Genomic DNA, 19,386 nt, shown 5'->3' on the forward strand with positions numbered 1-19,386 from the left:
TCTCAGCCTCTCATTTTACCTCCATGGTGCTGCCAAGTGAGCATCCTCTTGGGTGATGTGGGCAGTGGCCTAGGGAAGGGGACAAAAGGAGGAAGGAAAAACACCTTCTCACCAAAAACCACATTCTCCTCAGGGTGGAAGTTCATCTTTTAGAATCATTCTATTTTATTAAAAATAACTTTCCACAGGGAGCAATGCCGTTGGCTGTGGTTCCGACTCTAGAAGAGTCTAGACGGGCTTTTCGTCCTGGCCGGCTTGTTCCCTCGGTCAGTTAACACCTCCCGACACTCTTCTACGCACCAGGCAGGGAAGTTACAGCCATTTCGGTTTATCACAATCTTATTTTAGTATTTGACTTAGTTTCATTTATTTTTATTTTTTTATTAAAAGATTTTATTTATGAGAGAGAGAAAGAGAGGCAGAGACACAGGCAGAGGGAGACGCAGGACTTGATCCCAGGACCCCGGGATCACGCCCTGAGCCGAAGTTTCATTCATTTTTAAATTTCAGATTTCGTAAAGCTCTTTTCCTCCCCGTGCAGGTCACACCTGTCTGTTCGTCCAGCCTGTGTGAGTGTGTGTGAGTGCGTGTGTGCACAGGCCCGCTGCTTGGGGCAGGGGACGTGGGTGTTTCTTGGTACCTGCCCCTCCTCCTCCGAAGCCAGGCTCTGTGGTGCTTGGGGACAGAGGGGGGGAGCAGTGCAGGGCAGGGACACCCGTCCCGGCCTCCCCGCTGGGTGTTCCTCCCTTGGGCGCTGCTGCTGAGGCTGACCCCTGACCCCCGCCCGTGGAGCTCCCCCCAGGGCCTCTGGGCCTCCTCCACCGCGGCCCTCGGCCTCTCGGGAGGCTGCCCACCCCCACGGACGCCTCTGCTGGGCTCCCGACAGCCGGGGACACTGGGGTGAGGAGCTGGCGAGACCGTGGGGGCTCAGCTCCCGTGGGAGAGGCCCGCCCCAGCCGTGGGAGGCCTGGCATGCTTGCTGCGGCCTCCCCGGAAGCGAGGGCCCCCCCAGCCCTGACCTCAGTCCCCTTGCCGCTGCTGGGAGCAGATCCGCAGCCAGACACTAAGCCCACGAGTCCCCCCTTCCCTCCTTGGAGACGCCCGTCCAGGGGGAGCTCCCTTGGGGTCCCCGCACCTGACTGGAGACAGCAAGCGCTGCCTGTCCCTGCACAGCGAAGGCCCCGCTTCCCTCCATCACTGCCCTCCGTCAAGTGACAGGCTCCCCCCTTCTTCATGTTTAAGTTGGGGCGAGGGGGTGGGCTGCCTGGGAGGCCTGGCGGGTTCCGGGGCCCAGGGTGAGCCCCCAGGCCCCCGCGGCCCACTCCAGCTCTGTGAACTGAGAATCGGCTCGTGCTGCCTTGGTTCTCAGCTTCGGGCCTTGGCCACGGTTCCGAGACACCAGGAAAAAACTCGTTCTGGACTTTCCATGTCGCACGCAGCCAGCGTGCTGTGTTCTCGCCAGAGAGTCCGAATCAGGGGCCCCCGGTGTTTCAAGGCGACAGGTGCAATTCGGAATCCCACCGATGGCTAGCGGAGGTCAGAGGTACAGATTTTAGTTTTTAATTAGCGAGTATGTCCAGTTCCCTCTACACTTTCTACTCCTATATAAAGAGCTACATTTTTATTTAATGAATCGCTTTCCTATTTTTAATTCCAAAGAGGAATTTCCAGAAAATGCGATTTTTCATGTAAGTCTCACTAGTTGTGTTTTTTTTTTTTTTATTGGAGTTCAATTTGAAGTCTCACTAGTTTGTGAGTAGCGGTACATGGTAAACTGATAATGTTCATTTGATTATTTTAATTCATTATGCAAAACTTCTGTAGCAGGGAAACACGTGGCCAAGGTCATCCAGCTGGGTTAGTCAGTGGCCGAGGAGGCAGGGCTCCCACCACCAGGGACTTCCCACCACCCCACCGGGGCTCGCAGACCCCCCTACTGCCCACCCCACAGTCTGCACAAACCATCCTGACCCTCAACGCCTGAATTTGTCGGTTGAACTGCACAGTGAGTGTACCCGACGCCGTGCTTGAGAGTAAGAGACGCCTTGTTAAATGTTAAGTCACACGGCGGCCTTCTTTAAATGTTTGTGTAGTGGTGGGTCAATTATTTCAACGCAGGCATCCACCTGGGACACCTAAGCCAATTGTCAAAATATCCCTTTTGTCCAAGGGGTTTCCACAGAAAATATCCTTGCTTTTAGTAGTGGTTAAAAAGCAAAGCACGGTCACTGCTCGGAGACACAGGAGAGCATTTCCGAACTCGTACACACGGGTGGGGGGGGGGGCGTTGAACCACAGCATCATTTTCTATGTGTACGTGGTTGGGGAGCTTGCAGGGATAAACACCAGCTCGTATATGTGATGGCCAGTTTTTAGAAGTGTCTTAATACCAAGGGAATGGTTTTATTAACTTGTAGCAGCCGTATAAATTCATTCTTTTTTGGATTAAGGCAGGGGTGGGGGGTGGGGAGAGTCAAAACAATGGACTGGGGGGTGGGCAACAGTTTTCCTAATTGCATCTTTGTGGAGTTGAAGCGAGAATTTAGTTAAAGGATTTTTTTTTTTTTTTCTGCAAAAAGAAAAAGACAGAAGGAGTTTAGGCATGTAGTAGACCTGCCGGGGATCAAGAGATGTCTGGTTTCGTGGTGGCTATAATTTCCCAAATCTTCAAAGGGAAGCCTGCAGAGAGCCTCTCGGCCATGGAGGTAAGAGAGTTGACCCTGAAAGAGGAGCAGGCTGGTCCAGGTCAGCCAGCCAATGGGTGAAGAACAAGAAAGAACCTAGACAGACACTTTGAAGCCAATCATTTAGGGACAGTGTGACTGGCCATCTTGATGTTTCTGAGCTCCAAAACGACTTGAAGCCCTGCTTTCAATGCCCTGCTTTGTGAGGTCCCTAAATAATTCTTCCCCAGAGGGAGATGTGGCCTTATGGATGAACTGGGTAGGCTTGCTTCCAGGATCGCCTCCCTTGCTTTGCTAGGCTGATAACTCAGGAGCACAGTCATAGATTCATTCTTTGACCTAGTGTGTCCTCTTCAGCCCCCACACTGTGTGTCCTCTACTTACCGGTGGCAGGGCCTGGGCCTTCAGGACACCTGTCTTAATCTTCTCAGCCGCGCTACTAAAATACCACAGGTTGGGTGGCTTAAACAACAGCCTTTCTTTTCCGGATGTTAGAAGTCAGCCCCATACTGAACGTCTGTGTCCTCCCAAAATTCGTCCGTGGAAACCCTAATCCCAGTGTAACGACGTTTGAGGTGGGGGCCTTTGGAGCTCATTAGGTTATTAGGATGCGGCCCTCATGCATAGGATTAGTGCCCTTATAAGAAGACCCGAGAGGGGAAGCTAGCTCTCTCTCCACCATGGGAGGGTGTAAGGAGGAGTCAGCAACCAGCCCAGAGGAGGGCCCTCCCCCAACCTTGCCGGCAGCCTGATCTCAGGCCTCCAGCCTCCAGAGAGAGGTTTCTGTTACTTAACAGCCACCTAGCCTCCGGTACTGTGTTCTAACAGCCCAAACTGACTAAGATAAAGTCCAGAGTGCCAGCAAATTTGATTCCTGGTAAGAGCTCCCTTTCTGGCTTGCAGATAGATGCCTTCTTGCTGTGCGCTCTTCACATGGCCCATCCTCTGTGCATTCAGGCAGGGAAGGGCAGAAAGAAGGGGAAAAGGGAGAGAGTCCACAAGGACTCTGGTGTCTCTTTCTCTTTTTATAAGGACGGTGGTTTTATTGGATCAGGGCTCCACCCGTATGGCCTCATTTAACCTTAATCACGTCCCTATAAAAGTCCTATCTCCAAATACCATCACGCTGGGGGTTAGGGCCTCACCATATGAATTTTAGGGATCCACACCGCAGTCCCTAAGAGGACCCACGTCGAGGGTCCAAATGAACTGAGTCCCTTGTGGGCTCCAGCATTGATGTCTTCATGTCTCACCTGACTTAATCCACTCTGAGATTCATCTCCTGGACTTCTACAGTCGGTTCTAGCCACAAATCCACTTCAGCCCCTTACCTCTCTCCATCTTACACGCATTCTTCAGTAACCCCTCTTGGTTCCTGCCTCTGTGTCAGAGTTTCCTGCCATGGGCGTCTTGCTGCAGAGGAGGGTGCACTCATCCATATCAGTCATTTCTTCTTCTATCATATATGAGACACATCATCGGGATCTACATCAGACTCAACCTTGGAAGAAAACTCCATACAGAAATCCCCAGGGCCTGGAAATTAGCTTTGCCATTCGATAGCTATTACTGTGTGAGGTGCTCTGCTAGGACTGAGGAAGATGCAGTCTCTTTCTCATGATGGTTGGGATCCCTTTAAATACAGGATGACCTGTCAATCTAACAAGAAACCCCCAGACATAGGGATGCCTGGGTGGCTCAAAGGTTGAACATCTGCCTTTGGCTCAGGTTGTGATTCTGGGTCCTGGGATCGAGTCCCACATACTCTCTGCAGGGAGCCTGCTTCTCCCTCTGCCTGTGTCTCCATGTCTCTTGTGAATGAGTAAATAAAATCTTAAAAAAAAAAAAGAAAGAAAGAAAGAAAGAAAGAAAGAAAGAAAGAAAGAAAGAAAGAAACCAACCTCTAGAGTGATTTAGTAAAAGGTAGACCTTGACAGCAAAATATTTGTGAACAAGCGTCACCCCTTTTGGAAACTACATACCGGCTCCTGCTTGTGATGATGTGTTTATCCATCCCTGTGTTCAAATTCAGCAGTCACATCTATTCATCACAGAGGGAGTGTGAGGTGCCAGTGGAGGACAGGGTAGGAGGACAGGACCAGAGCGGTAGACAGGATTTAGGTTATGAAGGCTTCGTGTCCCACACTAAAGACTGCTCTGCAGGTAATAGGAGAGGCAGAGGCTGAGAGGTTGGGTTCCTGTGACTCTGAAATTGTTGAGCCCACAGGACATGGACCATGGGGCAAGGGAGTGGTCCCTGGCTTCTGCTGGTGAGCTCGGGGGGCTTTTTTTGAGAAAGGGAATGCAGAAGTCAGGGTGGGCTTCTGATAGGGGTGATGGTTTTGCTCGTGGAGCAGGAAAGTTGGAGATGCCAAGGGGGCATCTAGGTGGGGGCTCTGAGAGTCTGTGTCTCCACTGAGCCAGGGTGCTCTGGAAAGAGACTTTTCTTCTCACTCTCTGCTTCTTTGGTACCAACTTCTTTGTTTAAAATATTTTATTTATTCATGAGACACACACACACACACACACACACACACACACACACACACACACACAGAGGCAGAGAGGAGAAGCAGGCTCCATGCAGGGAACCTGACGTAGGATTCGATTCCAGGACTCCAGGATCAGGCCCTGGGCTGAAGGCGGCGCTAAACCGCTGAGCCACCCAGGCTGCCCTGGTACCAACTTCTGTCTGAAAGCCATGCTTCTGGCTGGCTCTTTCTCAGGACATCTCTGAACTCCTTCCACTGAGTGTGTTGGACGGCTCGCCCCCTGGAATATCACTTTATCCACCAGGTCCACGTCTGGCTTTAGCCGCTGTGATTATTTTGTCACATCTATTGTCCTGCCCAAACCCGGCCTTGGCCTTCCCTTTCTGTATGGTCTGGCAAGACTCAGCTTGCCCGTCCCCAGCTGGTTCTGCTTCAGGTTGGACAGCCAGCTGCACCTCATCACTCCCTAATTACCCCTTTACTAAACCGCTGTGGAGTCCTTAGCTCTTCCAGGGACAGACCCTTCGTGGGGACATTTAGAACTTGAGGAAGCAGAGGAAAACATCAGGACATTGCCGTCACAGAGCCTTTTTGGAAAGTAGACCCAATAATATAAATACATGCATGATAAAAAAAATATCAAAACATAAGAGCTCCAGGGACACCTGGGTGGCTCAGTGGTTAAAGTGCCTGCTTTTAGCTTGGGGTGTCCCAGGATCGAGTCCCCCATCGGGCTCCCTGCATTGAACCTGCTTCTGCCTCTGCCTGTGTCTCTGCCTCTCTCTGTCTCTGTCTCTCATGAATAAATAAATAAAATCTTAAAAAAAAAAAAAAACAGGAAAAAAAAAAAAACATAAGAGCTCCAGGGTCCTTCCCTGGAGGGGAGACAGTATAGAAACAAGCTGGGTCTTGCGGGAAATGCATTTCATCCCTTCCTCATTTTGTCAAACTCAGACCCAAGAACCTCTTATTTGATGTTCTGATGGAAATACGTTCCTGAACTGCAGGAATAACCACGGTAGTCACAGCTCGTGTTTGTGCCAGGCACGGAGGGCCTCACATGTGTTATTACCTCATTCAGTCCTCACCATGATGCTATGAAGCTCTTCTCCTCCTCCTCCTCCTCCTCCTCCTCCTCCTCCTCCTCCTCCTCCTCCTTCTTCTTCTTCTTCCTCTTTACAAGATGAAGACATGGAGCTCAAGCAGGTTGCATGACTTGTGCATGGATCTCACAGCTTGGCAGTGGTGAACCTGGCTCAAACCCGGCTACCCATCATTGGTGTTGCCGTGTGTACCCTGGACTCAATAGCGTCTCCCCAAAACTCAGGTCTGCTGTGCGCCTCGGCACGTTGACCTTCTTAGGAAATAATGTTGCGGGTATGATTAGTTAAGATGAGGCCCGTACTGGGCCAGGGTGAGCTCTTGACTCCGTGACTGGTGTCCTAAGGGAAGGCCGTGTGAGGAAAGACACGCAGAGGAGAAGGCCAGGGGAAGAAGGCTGAGACCGGGACGGGAGGGATGTGTCCTCCAGCCGAGGAAGGCCAGGGACTGCTAGGAAAGGATCTGGGGACGGAATCTCCCTCGGAGCCCCGAGAAGGAACCAGCCCTGCTGCCTGTTGCTCTCGGCCATCTGGCCTCCACAGCGTGAACTGTGGTTCTGTGGTTTTAGGTCACTCGCCTGTGGAACGTTGTTGCAACACCTCCAGGGAACTGATAGACTCCCCTGTGGCTGAACCCATGTTTCAGATCACGTCCTAATAGTCAAATTGACAATGGTTTCCCAGGTCCTCTCTATTGGTCTCCATTTCATTTTTTTTTCAGATAAATTAGATTTTATTTTTATTCCATTTTTTAAATTGGAGTTCAATTTGCCAACATATAGCATGACACCCAGTGCTCATCCCATCAAGTGCCCCTCTCAGTGCCCGTCACCCAGTCACCCCCACCCCCTGCCCACTTCCCTTTCCACCACTCCTAGTTCGTTTTCCAGAGTTAGGAGTCTTTCATGTTCTGTCTCCCTTTCTGATATTTCCCACTCATTTTTTTTCTCCTTTCCCCTTTATTACCTTTCACTATTTTTTATATTCTCCAAATGAATGAGACCATATAATGTTTATCCTTCTCTGATTGACTTATTTCACTCAGCATCATACCCTCCAGTTCCATCCACGTCGAAGCAAATGGTGGGTATTGGTCTCCATTTCAAATGTCATAGATGTGTTCATTCTCCACAAAGCGTCTTGTAACCCAGATTCCTTTCCTCCTTTAAACCAATTTCCTGGTTTGGTTGGGTATCGTGTGCCATCTGGTGGCGTGGGGTGAGCAAGTGCATGTTGTTTTTAGAAACCGGCTCACTCTGATCTTCCTGTCTGGCCTGCTTGCTCCCTGAAGAATGTCAGAAAGAAAATCCTGCAGTAAATATGTGTCTGAGGGGCATGAGATCATTCAGATAATTTTACAAAATCATATCTAAGTTGTAAAAGACGGGTAACGTTAAAACATTCATTTTTAAGCCCGACTTAAGGCAAAACTGAACTTTTCCTTGGCAGTATCGTTACATGTCAGAGATTATGAGGAAGTTTGTGTTAAAAATATATGAATCCTTACAGAGGATCATAGGGGAAGAGAGGAAAAAAAAATCAGATGAAATCAGAGAGGGAGACAAACCCCAAAGAAACTCTTCATCCTAAGGAACACACTGAGGGTCGCTGGAGGGGAGCGCGGTGGGGGGACGGGGTCACTGGGTGATGGACATTAAGGAGGGCACGTGGTGTATGAGCACTGGGTGTCAGGTAAGACTGATGACTCACTGACTTCTACCTCTGAAGTTAATAATATGTTAATTAATTGAATTTAAGTGAAAAAATCTCTTAAAATATATGAATCTTGTGGGAATACTTCTAGTCTGATTGTGAATTAAACTAATTTTAGCAATTGAATCAGCTTTGTCTCTATCCACAGATCTATCCATCTACTCTCTCTCTATATGCCTGTTTTCTAAGATTTGATGTTCTTATAGGGTGGTCATGGCACGCACAGGATTAACAGGTTTGGCTGCAACCTAAGCAAATAGGATAATTTTGCCAACCAGAGACAGAATGACAGCAGATAGCATTACCTTCAACGCTGCCTTTTTGTAATGATGCATGGAGTAGTTGTCAAAATGATCTGTGGGCCAGTCCTCCTGCCAGCTCCCCCGTCACCTCACACCCGAACCCCCCAATTCTCACCGTGCTCTCCTCCACCTCGCAGAGCGCTGCTCTCCTAAGCCTTGCAAGACTCCGCCTGCTTTCTCCCGCTGTGCTACTGGATCTGTTTTTTCTATTTCCTTTCCAAGTGTTCTCCAATAGGGCCCTGGACTAAGGGGATGATGGTGCCACCAGCCCTCATCTCTCATCTTAGATCGTTCAAAATAAGGCATCCCTTCTCCCTAAAAAGACATAGATTACATCTCCATAGAAATGCAAATAGCCCCTTCTTAGGATTTCGGTTTGCAAAATTCTCGATCCGCTTGGCAGAGTTCAAGAGGTCTCTGTAGTGGGGCCTCTGCTTTTGCTCAAGCCCTAGGCAAATAATTTGCTTCTTAGATCATGCACCCTCGCTGCCAAGTCGATTTTCTTCAGTACCTCATTCACAACCCTCTTCCTCCCTGCTCTCCTCCCCACTCAGCCTCATCCCACCCTGACCAGTATTCCTTCTGGTCTCCATGACAAACTTGTGTTTGACTCTCGCCTGACATGGTACCACTTCTCTCCCATGAGCTGAAAAACCAGCAGTTTTCTAAAGCCCACACCAAATCATGCCTCCTCCGAGGGCAGGACCGTTGTTTTACCCCCTGCCAGGATCTACCTGTGTTCTGTTCTTCTTCATCAATAGCTGAAACTTTGGAAAACCTAGGTGGCTTTGCGTTACATCAAGATCTCTTTCTAGATAGTTCCTTTTAGACATCTTGTGATCTGAAAGTCATAATCATTGGAAACATTGCTTGGCGGAAACCCAATACAAAAATCCAGAAAGATTTTCTTTTACAACTCTCCCTAGACGGTGAACGGCTTGATTGAGCAATATTTTTTAGGTTGCTAGCACTTGGCAGAGCTTTCTGTGAGGAGTATTGTTGACTCATGTAACAATGAATAATTTTTATATTGAAATTCACTTCTAACTTACCTGATGTTTCTATTTGCCTCGAGACGTTAGCAAACATAAAAATGAAAAAAAATATTGGCGTATAACAAGGGAATATTTTTAATCTAGCGTTTTTACTAGAAACACGTTATTGCTTTTTTAAAAATGGAAACACCAATTATTTTACGTTCACAACAGAATCATTCAAATCATAAAGCATCAAGAAAAAAAAAAAGCATTTAAGAGAATAAGAATGATTGACTCATAGGACTCTGACTGCCCTGACACTATACATTCCAGCTTGGGAATTTTCTGATTTTGTAGAAAGGCCATTTTTTTCTTTCATTACTTCTTTCCACAGACCTAGGACATTTTTGGTGGGGAGAGGACGGTTACTGATGCTTAGGAAATTTTGATGTGATATTCCTGCCCTTCTAGTAATGACTGGATTTTCAGTTTCTGCCATGGGCATGTTACGGGATGCCAGGAATTCATCATTAGTTGTTGCTGTGAAAAGGGAGAGAAAGGAAACAATAATAAATATATAACCTATCTATGTATTACATTTAATAAATAATAAATATTTAGTACATAAAAAATACAATGAGCTCTTGTTGTTGGTGCTTGTTATAGTGAAAATGGTAGGCCCTGAACCATTTGACACTGGACGTGCCAGTTAACTCATTGCCGTGTGCTACAAAAATCTCTAGTCTAATGTAGCTTCTGCAGACAATGTGAAAACAGCATGTCCTATTACCTCCAGCTTTAAATCTATGGACAGAGATGTGTCCACAGCACGGGGTAATCAGCCACTAGAAAGGGAAGCCGCGTACCCAACATGACCACCGTAAGCTTTATCATTTGTGTCTTGATCAAATCCAGGCGATGGTAATTAGACATTCAATTGGAATTAAAGGTCAGGGCTGTGTTATGGCCAAACGAGGGAGCTGTTGGGTACCTAATGCATGTGAGAACCGGGCTCTCCCTTGTAAGCAATGGGAGGCAGTCGACGGCGTTTAAGGATCGGCTGAACCTGTTGCATGAGCAAGATTTAAAAACCGGAGGACGCCTGCAGTCTCTGTCCTTAGGGGAGGTGGCAACTGCTCAATCCCTAAGGGTCCTGCATCCCACTGGGGAGAGAGGATTCAGCTTACTTGGTGATGCCTAAAAATCTAACATAATGTTGCCTCTTTTGTGCTCGTGTGTCTGCCTCAAGTGACCTTGTCAGGAAACCTTAAAGGGATCCAGGGAGCTGGACCTCTCTGAGCTTACACATAGTTTATAAGGGCTGTCTTTGCTGCTTGCTAATGAATGTTTGGTCAACACCTACCTGCATGCATGTTACCCTGGCTTTTGTTATAACCTCATAGCAAGAGTGTGGGGCTGCAGCTCATGCTCCTCTAGAGGGTGCTCTATAGGCTACCGCTATGATCACGCCAGCTGAGGTTAGTGAGCCACAGTACTAGACTTGTCCTTGTCAAATGCCTTCGCTGAGGGAACGCATGCCAACATCTCATCCGTCAGCACTGCTGGTTTGTTAGACTGGATTGCACTTTGGCAGAACCAAACTATATAGCATGCTAGAGGATGCAAGTCTTATGGGGGCAAAAAAAAAAAAAAAAAAAAAGGAAAAGAAAAGAAAAAATAGAGCAAGATAAGAAGAAGCAGTGTGGGGGCAGGCAGTTGGGTCCTCTGGGGTCTTGGCCATTTTAAGCACCTTGAGTTTTCCTCTGAGAGAACTAGGGAGTCGTTGGAGGGTTCTGAGCAGGGGACTGACATAATTCTGACTGTTGGACTGAGAGTGGCGTTGGGGAGCTGGGTTGGAAGCTGGTTTTACTACTTAGGATGCTTCTCCGGGGAATCCAGGAGATGACACGTCCTCGGGCGTCAAATACTGGAACTCCCTCCCCCCACAAAATGTAAAATTCACCATATCCAGCATCTAATCCAGATCACCAGGGGTATCTGTTTCCTGGGGCTGCTATAGCCACGGCGCGCCAACTGGGTGGCTCGAAACAACAGAAATGGGCCCCGTCACCATTCTGGGGGGCAGAGCAATGAAGGCGAGGTGTCCTTTCCCTCGGAGACTCTGGGTGGCCGCCTCCCTGCCTCACCTTGGCTTCCAGGGGCGACTGTCGGTCCCGGGGCCCCTGGGCCGTAGCCGAGTCACGCTAGCTTCTGCTCCTGTCATTGCGTGGCTTTCCCCCGTGTGCCTCTGTCCTTCCCTCTTCGTGTGACACCGGTCGTCCTGGGTGGAGGGTCTACCGCTCCGGGGCGACCTTATGCACGGCAACAACCCTGATCACGCCCGCCTGTCCCTGCAACACCAGCATCTCTCACTGAGGCAGCAGGGGAAGGACGTGGACCGGACTTGGCGGGTGTGGGCCGGGCGAGGGCACTCAGCCCCGGAGACCCGGCATGCAGGAGGCAAGAGACGGCGTCTGTAACCCGGCGACCAGTCGAGCGGTAGAAGCCGAGGACAATCTAGTGACACATGGAAGTCACTGCCGCGGATGCTGCTGCCACTACGGTCAGGATTCTCCATAGGCTCCACTTTGGATAGTTTTCTTTTTCATTTTCTTTTTTAATCACTATGTGTTCTTCTGGATTAGTTATCTTTACATAATTCCACTTCATCCCACAGTAGCCGAGGGGACACAGGTAAGAACTGGAGCTCATAACGTGTCCCCTAAAAAATCCTTGGTGAGTGGGAGTCGTGGGGATTTTCAGAACTCCTTCCTCACCCTTCGACTTGGAATAATAATACTTCACACACAAGTTGTGATGAGCAAATGACATTTTTATAAACCACCTGGCATAGCACGGACCCTTAAGAAAGGGTAGCAAGGGGGATCCCTGGGGGGGGGAGCTCAGTGGCGGAGCCCCTGCCTTCGGCCCAGGGTGTGACCCTGGGGTCCCAGGATCGAGTCCCACGTCGGGCTCCCTGCATGGAGCCTGCTTCTCCCTTGGCCTATGTCTCTGCCTCTCTCTCTCTCTCTCTCTCCTGAATAAATAAATAACATCTTAAAAAAAAAAAAAAAAAGAGTAGCAAGGATTCCTGTGGATCACGGCGGAGGCGAGGAGCGAGGGCCTCACCGGTGGGTGACGAGGGAGCTGGCCGCACTCAGGGGATCCGATGGTTGGGACCTACTGCCCTTGGTGCGAACTCCCCGACGGCAGACACGTGGGGGGGCCCAAGTCAGGCTTGAGTGAGCAGTTCTCATCACAGGAGGTCTTTGAAGAAACGGTTTTTGATGACCGTCCTCTCCCTGCAGTAATTAGACCCGGGTCAGCCCCGCGTGTGTCCTCGGGGCCTGGCGTCAGCGGTCGCGTACCGTGCCCTCCCGGCAGCATGACAAGGCTCTCCGTTGTCCTAGACACTCTTTGCACAGGCTGTTTGTTTCCTTCAGCAACAGCGGAAGTCCCACTGGGGTGACGTGACCCGCAGCGACTGCGCGACGGTTTCTTCTAGAGCCAGGCACCTGCCACAGGGCACCTGCCGGGGTTAGGGCGCCGGCCAGCACCTGCCCTCTGGGGAGCCCTCCCGGGAGCTCGCCTCTGGGCACCGTCCTTCCCGTTGTCCCTCCACCTGTGTTGGTGGCTGCTTCCTGCCATTAGAAACTTCCAGATAATTTCAGCCTGCAATTTTTTTTCCTCTTTCAGTGCTTCAACAGCCATATAAGTAAGTCCTGAATTAAATCCCTTCTGTTTTGGGGGCACCCGGAGGGGTTTAGTGAGCCCAGGGCGTGACCCTGGGGTCCCGGGATCGAGTCCCACATCGGGCTCCCTGCAGGGAGCCTGCTTCTCCCTCTGCCTGTGTCTCTGCCTCTCTCTCTCTCTCTGTCTCTCCCATGAATAAATAAATAAAATCTTAAAAAAAAATCCCTCTGTTTTAAATACCCAGAGTAACTATTGTCTTGACTAGACCCCAGCGGAGAGCATGTACCAGGGCAAACAGCTGGAGCCAACCAGAGAGATGACAACAGTGGAGCGGAGGGTGGGTAACAGGAAAAGTGCAGAGCTAAAAAAATAAATAAATAAAAAGATTAAAAAAAAAAAAAAAAAAAAAAGAGCAGGGCCGGGGGTGCCGGGGGCGCAGTATCCAGGAGGAGGACTTCTGGGGCAATCCCGCCCGACCAGCCACCGAGGGGACTCCAGGCAGGCGTGCTGTCCTAGCCACCCGCCCCTTCAGGCCCGGCGGCCTTGCCCAGGTGGCACCCCTGCTCCCCGCCCGGCTCCCAGTTTGCAGGCCGTGAGGACGAGCGCAGGGGGCCCCTGAGCCTCTCTCCATGTGTGGCTTCCCCTTGAGCGGTTCACAGGTTTGCCCAGGGCCAGCTTGGGGGGACTGACCACGCAGAGGAGGAAGGTGGGGGGGCCGGGAAGATTCTGTGCACCTGCTCAGGTGGGCCCGGTGGCCAGCGGGGGTCAGCCCAGGAGGGTGGCAGCCACATGACGTGGCGAGCAGAGCCGAGCGCGGCCGGGCCGGGGTGTAGGTGTCACGGGGGTCACCCAGCCAGGGTGCGGTGTCACAGGGGTCACCCAGCCACCGCACCAGCCCTGGGGGGAAGGGCCCCGTCTTTCCCTAGTGAGCTTTACCAGAACGGGTCCAGTCTGTTTACCACGTTTTAAAGAACCGGACCTCTTTTCATGTGTCGCCTACTGTCGCGAGGTCGCCTGGATCTGCACACGGTCAGCGTGGGCCCGTGAAGCTCCCAGGGAAGTGCACGTGCATCCTCGGCTTTCGGGCAAAACCTGCTTCGTATCGTGATGCCAAGTGAGTGGATGGCAGCGCCTTGTACCCTGGGCAGGTGGCCACGACCACCACGACACGGGAAACTGAAGAGACCTTTCGCAAGTAGTTTGAGGGTGATTCGGCTGCCTGGCCTTCGGGTTCAGCCAACATGAGAAAGTACCAGCTGGGCACGGAACACCTGGACAGGGATAGGATCCTGGGGACTGATCATCGGATAAATCAATCATTTCAGTGTGGCTCAGAGGCCGCCGGTGTCTGTCGTCCTTGGGCCGCACCGTGCATGGTCCCCACGTAAGCGCAGGCAGGCCTGGAACCCTTCTGTGTGGCCGCAGGAGGGCGGGGGCAACAGGCGCCGTCCGCTTTCAGCTGTGGTGTGGCCTGTGCAGCTGACCCTCCCCAGACCACAATTGGCCGCCCGGAAAAGGGTCCCCCGCACCCGGCTGGGACTCTGAGCTGAAGGAATGAGCTTGCTCCTGCTCGACCCCGGACACACTCCTTCCATCTTGTGACGAATTGCTGCGGGGCCCACGGACACTGGGACCGGGCGGGTCCGACGGGCCCAAGCTCATGCTGAACAGTCGTGGACGCGGGACAGCTGGGTGGCCCCATGACCAAGCCCTCGGTCTCACACGGAGCTCAGGAGCAATTGGGAAGGTGTTTTGCAAAAGGTGTGTAATTCCTTCCTGCGCAGGGCATGGCCTCGTCCCGACCCCAGGGCCCGCGTTGCCGTCCTCCACGGCGCTCACACTGCCCGCAGCGTCTCTTCCCCGCACCAGGATCTCTAACACTGCGGGGTCCGCGGGCCCAGAGACCCAGGCGGCCGGGCCCCTCGAGCTGCTGTGGTCAGACCTGCTGCAGACCTCTCCTTCCCCGGGCCCCTGTCAAGCCTGGTGGTCCTTGTGTCACCTGTACGGACACTGAGGGGCACGCCCAGGTGTGACGTAAGCTGCCTTTAGAACCTCGATGCATTGAGCAAACTTTTTCAAGGGAGAAGGTGTGAGATACAATAATTTGTCTTTATCTTTGGACGGGATCTACCGGCAAGCCTCTTGCCATTGGACCCTAGATTTTTTTTTTTTTTTTTTTTTTTTATGTTTTAACGTAGTCCCTTGAATCTTTGTAAGGCTCATCTTCCACGTTCCAGAGAACATGGGTCTCCCCAGGCCTTCAGCACGCCAGACCTCTCCCTTCTCCAGCCCAGGCAGCGTAATGCCACACAAGGAACGAATCCGTGTGATTCTCTGTGGGCCTATCCAGATGGTCCACATGTCGGATTAGCAGGGGGAGGAGAGTTGACCTGGCTCTGGGGCAAATGATGACCGTGTAGTCCGGCCTGTTCCACACGAATGCAAACTGTTTTGGATCTTCTTTTCTGGCCACCTCCCCCATGGCCTCTGAGCCCCCAGCCCCCAGCCGGGACTTAGCTCTGACAGGCAGTAGCAGAAAATTAGCAAACGCTCGGAAGAGGAGCGATTGGTGCGGAGGAGAGCGGGGTGGGAATAGGCAGGAAGATTCTGAGTGGGTCATGGTTTCAGCTCAAGTGCCGCCTCCCCCCTGAAGTCCTCCGTGATGACAGCGCCACTCCCTCCTCACAACCCTCCCTCATTTGCACCTTTCACAGGAGCCACTTGTCACGTCCTGCTCCCTTGTCACATCCTGCCCACACGCAGATGACGAGGACTCCTCTAACAATCTAGGCGCAGCGAGGGGGCTGGGTGGTGGATTTCCAATTTTCAAAAAAAAAAAAAAAGAATTCATCTTTGTTTCCCACCCCTCACAAAGGGCACCGTGGGACCTGCTTCTAGTAGGGTCACAGCAGATGCGAGCCCAGCCAACAGAAGCAGGAGGTGAGAGCTGGGTTTCAGCCTGGGGCTTGTAGCTCACAAAGATCAAATCCCAGTTTTCAGGAAATGAGAGTGTGTAGACGCGCTGGTTGGGACCTTCCTGGGTGGTGAAGGGACTTATCCTGTGGATGTGCCCAGAAAGGTCTCCATCAGCAGTAAAGCCCCCGTCGGAGAGCAGTGGGTTAAACATTTAGGAAGCGAGTGGGGTGCAAATTACCAATCAGGGCACACATTTAGACGTTCATTGATCTATCTGATGCATCCGATGAGGGTTTTCACAATAAACCGAAAGCCTTGGTGTCGGTGCAACAGGAGGCAGCCCGAAATGGCATAAAAGACCGACATCATCCAGTTTCTGAATAAATACCAGCTCTCGGGAGCTGGTCATGGGCCTTGCCGAGCCCCCGGCCTCCGGAACCGGCTGCAAGCGAGCTCTTGCTGCGGACCCAGGGGCAGGAGGTGCCCGAGGCAGGTGGGCCCCGCAGCCACCGCAGCCACCCCGCTGTCCCTGGGGCTGTGATGAGTCTGCAACTCCCGCCCAGTTGCCCGTGAGAGCGGGGCCGGGGAAGCCACGGATACACGTGGCCTGGCTTGGCCTGGACGGAAAGCGGCGGCGGGGCTCGGTCAGGGCCGCTGCTGGGCCCGGGGGACCCTCTGCCTGTAGGTGCGGCTGCACGCGGGAGCCACGCTTTGCCGGCTGCTCACTAGAGGGTGGTAGACGCTCAGAGCTGCCTGCGTGAGGCCCGAGCTCCGTGCAAGCTCCGTGCAAGCTCCATGCAAGCTCCGTGCAAACTCCGTGCAAGCTCTGTGCAAGCTCTGTGCAAGCTCAGGTGTGTCCCCGGACTGGGAGGCTGGAGGCCAGGCGTCCTGGGGCAGAACATCTCACCGGTTTTAAGGAAGAATTCTTTACCCGTGTAGTGAATGGATCAGAATAGCCTTCCGACTGGTTTTCTGATGTTACCACAACGTGTCCACCGGCGGACAACGGAAGAGTGAGGGAGACACCCGAAGAGAGGAGGACGTTTTAATTACAAGGTCCACGTGGAGAACCAAACCCGGCGAACAACAGGTTCAAGGCACAGGCTTGCTGGGAGCTAAAGGTTCTTAAGCAACACAAGCCGCAGTTTCATATGGTTTAACTCCGTGTTTTGGGGTCGCCTTTGTGCGTGTGTGTGTGTGTGTGTGTGTGTGTGTGTGTGTGTGTTTCCCTGGGGACATAAGGTGTTACTAATTTGTTTTTTCACTTGATATTATGCAGAGACAGTTAACGTTCACGTGTGACTAGAGATTCCGTACAGCTTGAGCGCAGGCTTCACATCCTGTGCGGATCAGAGACGGTTCGCTAAGTTTTGAAAGAGAATTTTTAAGGAACTGAATTATCGGTCCGAATTTTATCTGAAATCACTGTTTCCCTTAACTGTGTTTTTTTTTTTTTTTTTTTTTTTTAGCTACTCAAGAGCAATAAGAAAGGCAAGAGGGAGGGGCAGCCCAGGTGGCTCAGCGGTTTAGCTCCTGCCTTCAGCCCAGGTCGTGACCCCGGGTCCCGGGATCGAGTCCCACCCACGTCGGGCTCCCTGCGTGGGGCCTGCTTTCCCTCTGAGGCCTGTGTCTCTGCCCCCCCCCCCCCCCGTGTCTCTCGTGAATAAATAAATAAAATCCTTAAAAAAGAAGAAAGGCAACAGGGAATCGGTGTCAACAGCACTGGTGCTTGATTGATGCCAAGGACGTGTAATCTAGTTGTGGAAATGACACTGATGGTGGCGCAGGGATGGAAGACAATGGGACAAGCATGCCGGTGCCAGTCCAATATTCCTATAGCGCTGAGGTATAGACCCTAACTGCTAAAGAAGCTCAGAGAAGGTATCAGGCTTAGGTGAAGGTTTCTAAGAGGCCTAAAGAGGGAGCATAATTTGGAATACAGGGGGTTTGTTTGTTTAGTTTTTTTTTTTTTTAATGTCTCTTCCTTTTCTTCTTATTTATTTATTTATTTATTTATTTATTTATTTTTTAATTTTTTAATTTTTTTCTTTTCTTCTTATTTAAATTCGATTTGCCAGCATAGAACACCCAGTGCTCATCCCATCATGTCCCCTCCTCAGAGCTTGTCACCCAGTACCCCCGTCCCCCCACCCACCTCCCCTTCAGCGACCTTCCGACCTTCCGTATGTTTCCCAGGGTCAAGAGCCTCCCATGGTTTGTTTTCCTCTCTAATTTGTCCCCATTCATTTTCCCCTCCTTCCTGGAATAGTTTTGAGAAGGTAAGGACTGTGCCTAACTTCTCAGGACTGCATCCCCAGGGCCCTGGGGTGAGGCCTGGAATGCAGTTTTTTTTTTTTTTTTTTTTTTTTTTAAATGTCAACACCTCTGCTCTTTTTATGTAAAAATGGTGATATTGGCCTCCAGGGGAGGATGTATCATTGACGATATTTTCCAGGAGTGTGAGGAGGCCATCCACGCATGCATGGATCGGGTTTTCCTAATATCTTTTATTAGAGACGTAGGTAGGTTCTGGAATCCTGTCTAGGTCCACAAGTCAGAGAGCAGGTCATTAGCTCTTGTTGCAAGGGAACTTTCAACCTTGGCTTCATAGGCCTGGAATGAGCTAATTAAACTGCCACAGGTGATATGTAAAATACGCTCAGCAAAAATATATCGTTTTTCTTTTCTTGAACGATCCAGAATAAAAGTGAAAAGCAGTAAGAGAAGTTTTAGGGTTTGGGAAGATGTGTGGTTATGGGTTTTTTTTTTCTTCCCTTTTTCTCCCCCCTCTAGTCTCTTTAAAAATTCTAACACGAAATCCTGTTCTGAATAAATACGCAGGCTAGGACGAAAATGGCAATGCGGGGTTAGCCAGACGTGCAAAATGCCTTACAGATTTTGAGACTATATTCTGGTTTTAATTTTTTCATGCTATATGATCCATGCTGGCTTCAGGCCATGCGTCCGTCCTCTTAGGTTGGAAACCTCTTGCCAGGCAGAATGTGGCTGGAAGTTATTAGAGACGCCAGTTCCATCGACTCTGCTACTTTGCACGGGCCTAGGGCCTCGGTTAAAGAACTTAGAGTAGATGCATTTGAATTTTGTGAGTCACTAAACGCATTTCCCCCCTTTAAGGGCCATACAACAGCCATAACCAGGTTTATTCAAGGTACAAAATGTGGCTGCAGTTTCCTGTATTGTGCACAAAATGCTAACATAGCTTAAACATTTAAACATTGGGGTTACCTACAGGATAGGGAACCACAATCTCCTCACTAGATTAAATGTTAATGAATTGCAGTGAGGGTAGAAAATGAGAACACGCGGAAACTTCCTGAAATGTTAGTGGAGCTATTCCTGCAGGAGAGACACTGCTCTGAGACTGGGGTTCCCTGGCGTCGCTGGCTACTAATTAGCCGTGTGTCCTTTGGGGAGTGTCTTCCCAATTCTGGCCTCACTGTCCATATCTGTAAAGTGGCTAGCCGGAACCAGACAACCTAAGGTCCCTC

The sequence above is a fragment of the Canis lupus genome, chromosome 22 (genome assembly GCF_048164855.1).
Source record: "Canis lupus baileyi chromosome 22, mCanLup2.hap1, whole genome shotgun sequence".
NCBI classification, from domain to species: domain Eukaryota; kingdom Metazoa; phylum Chordata; class Mammalia; order Carnivora; family Canidae; genus Canis; species Canis lupus.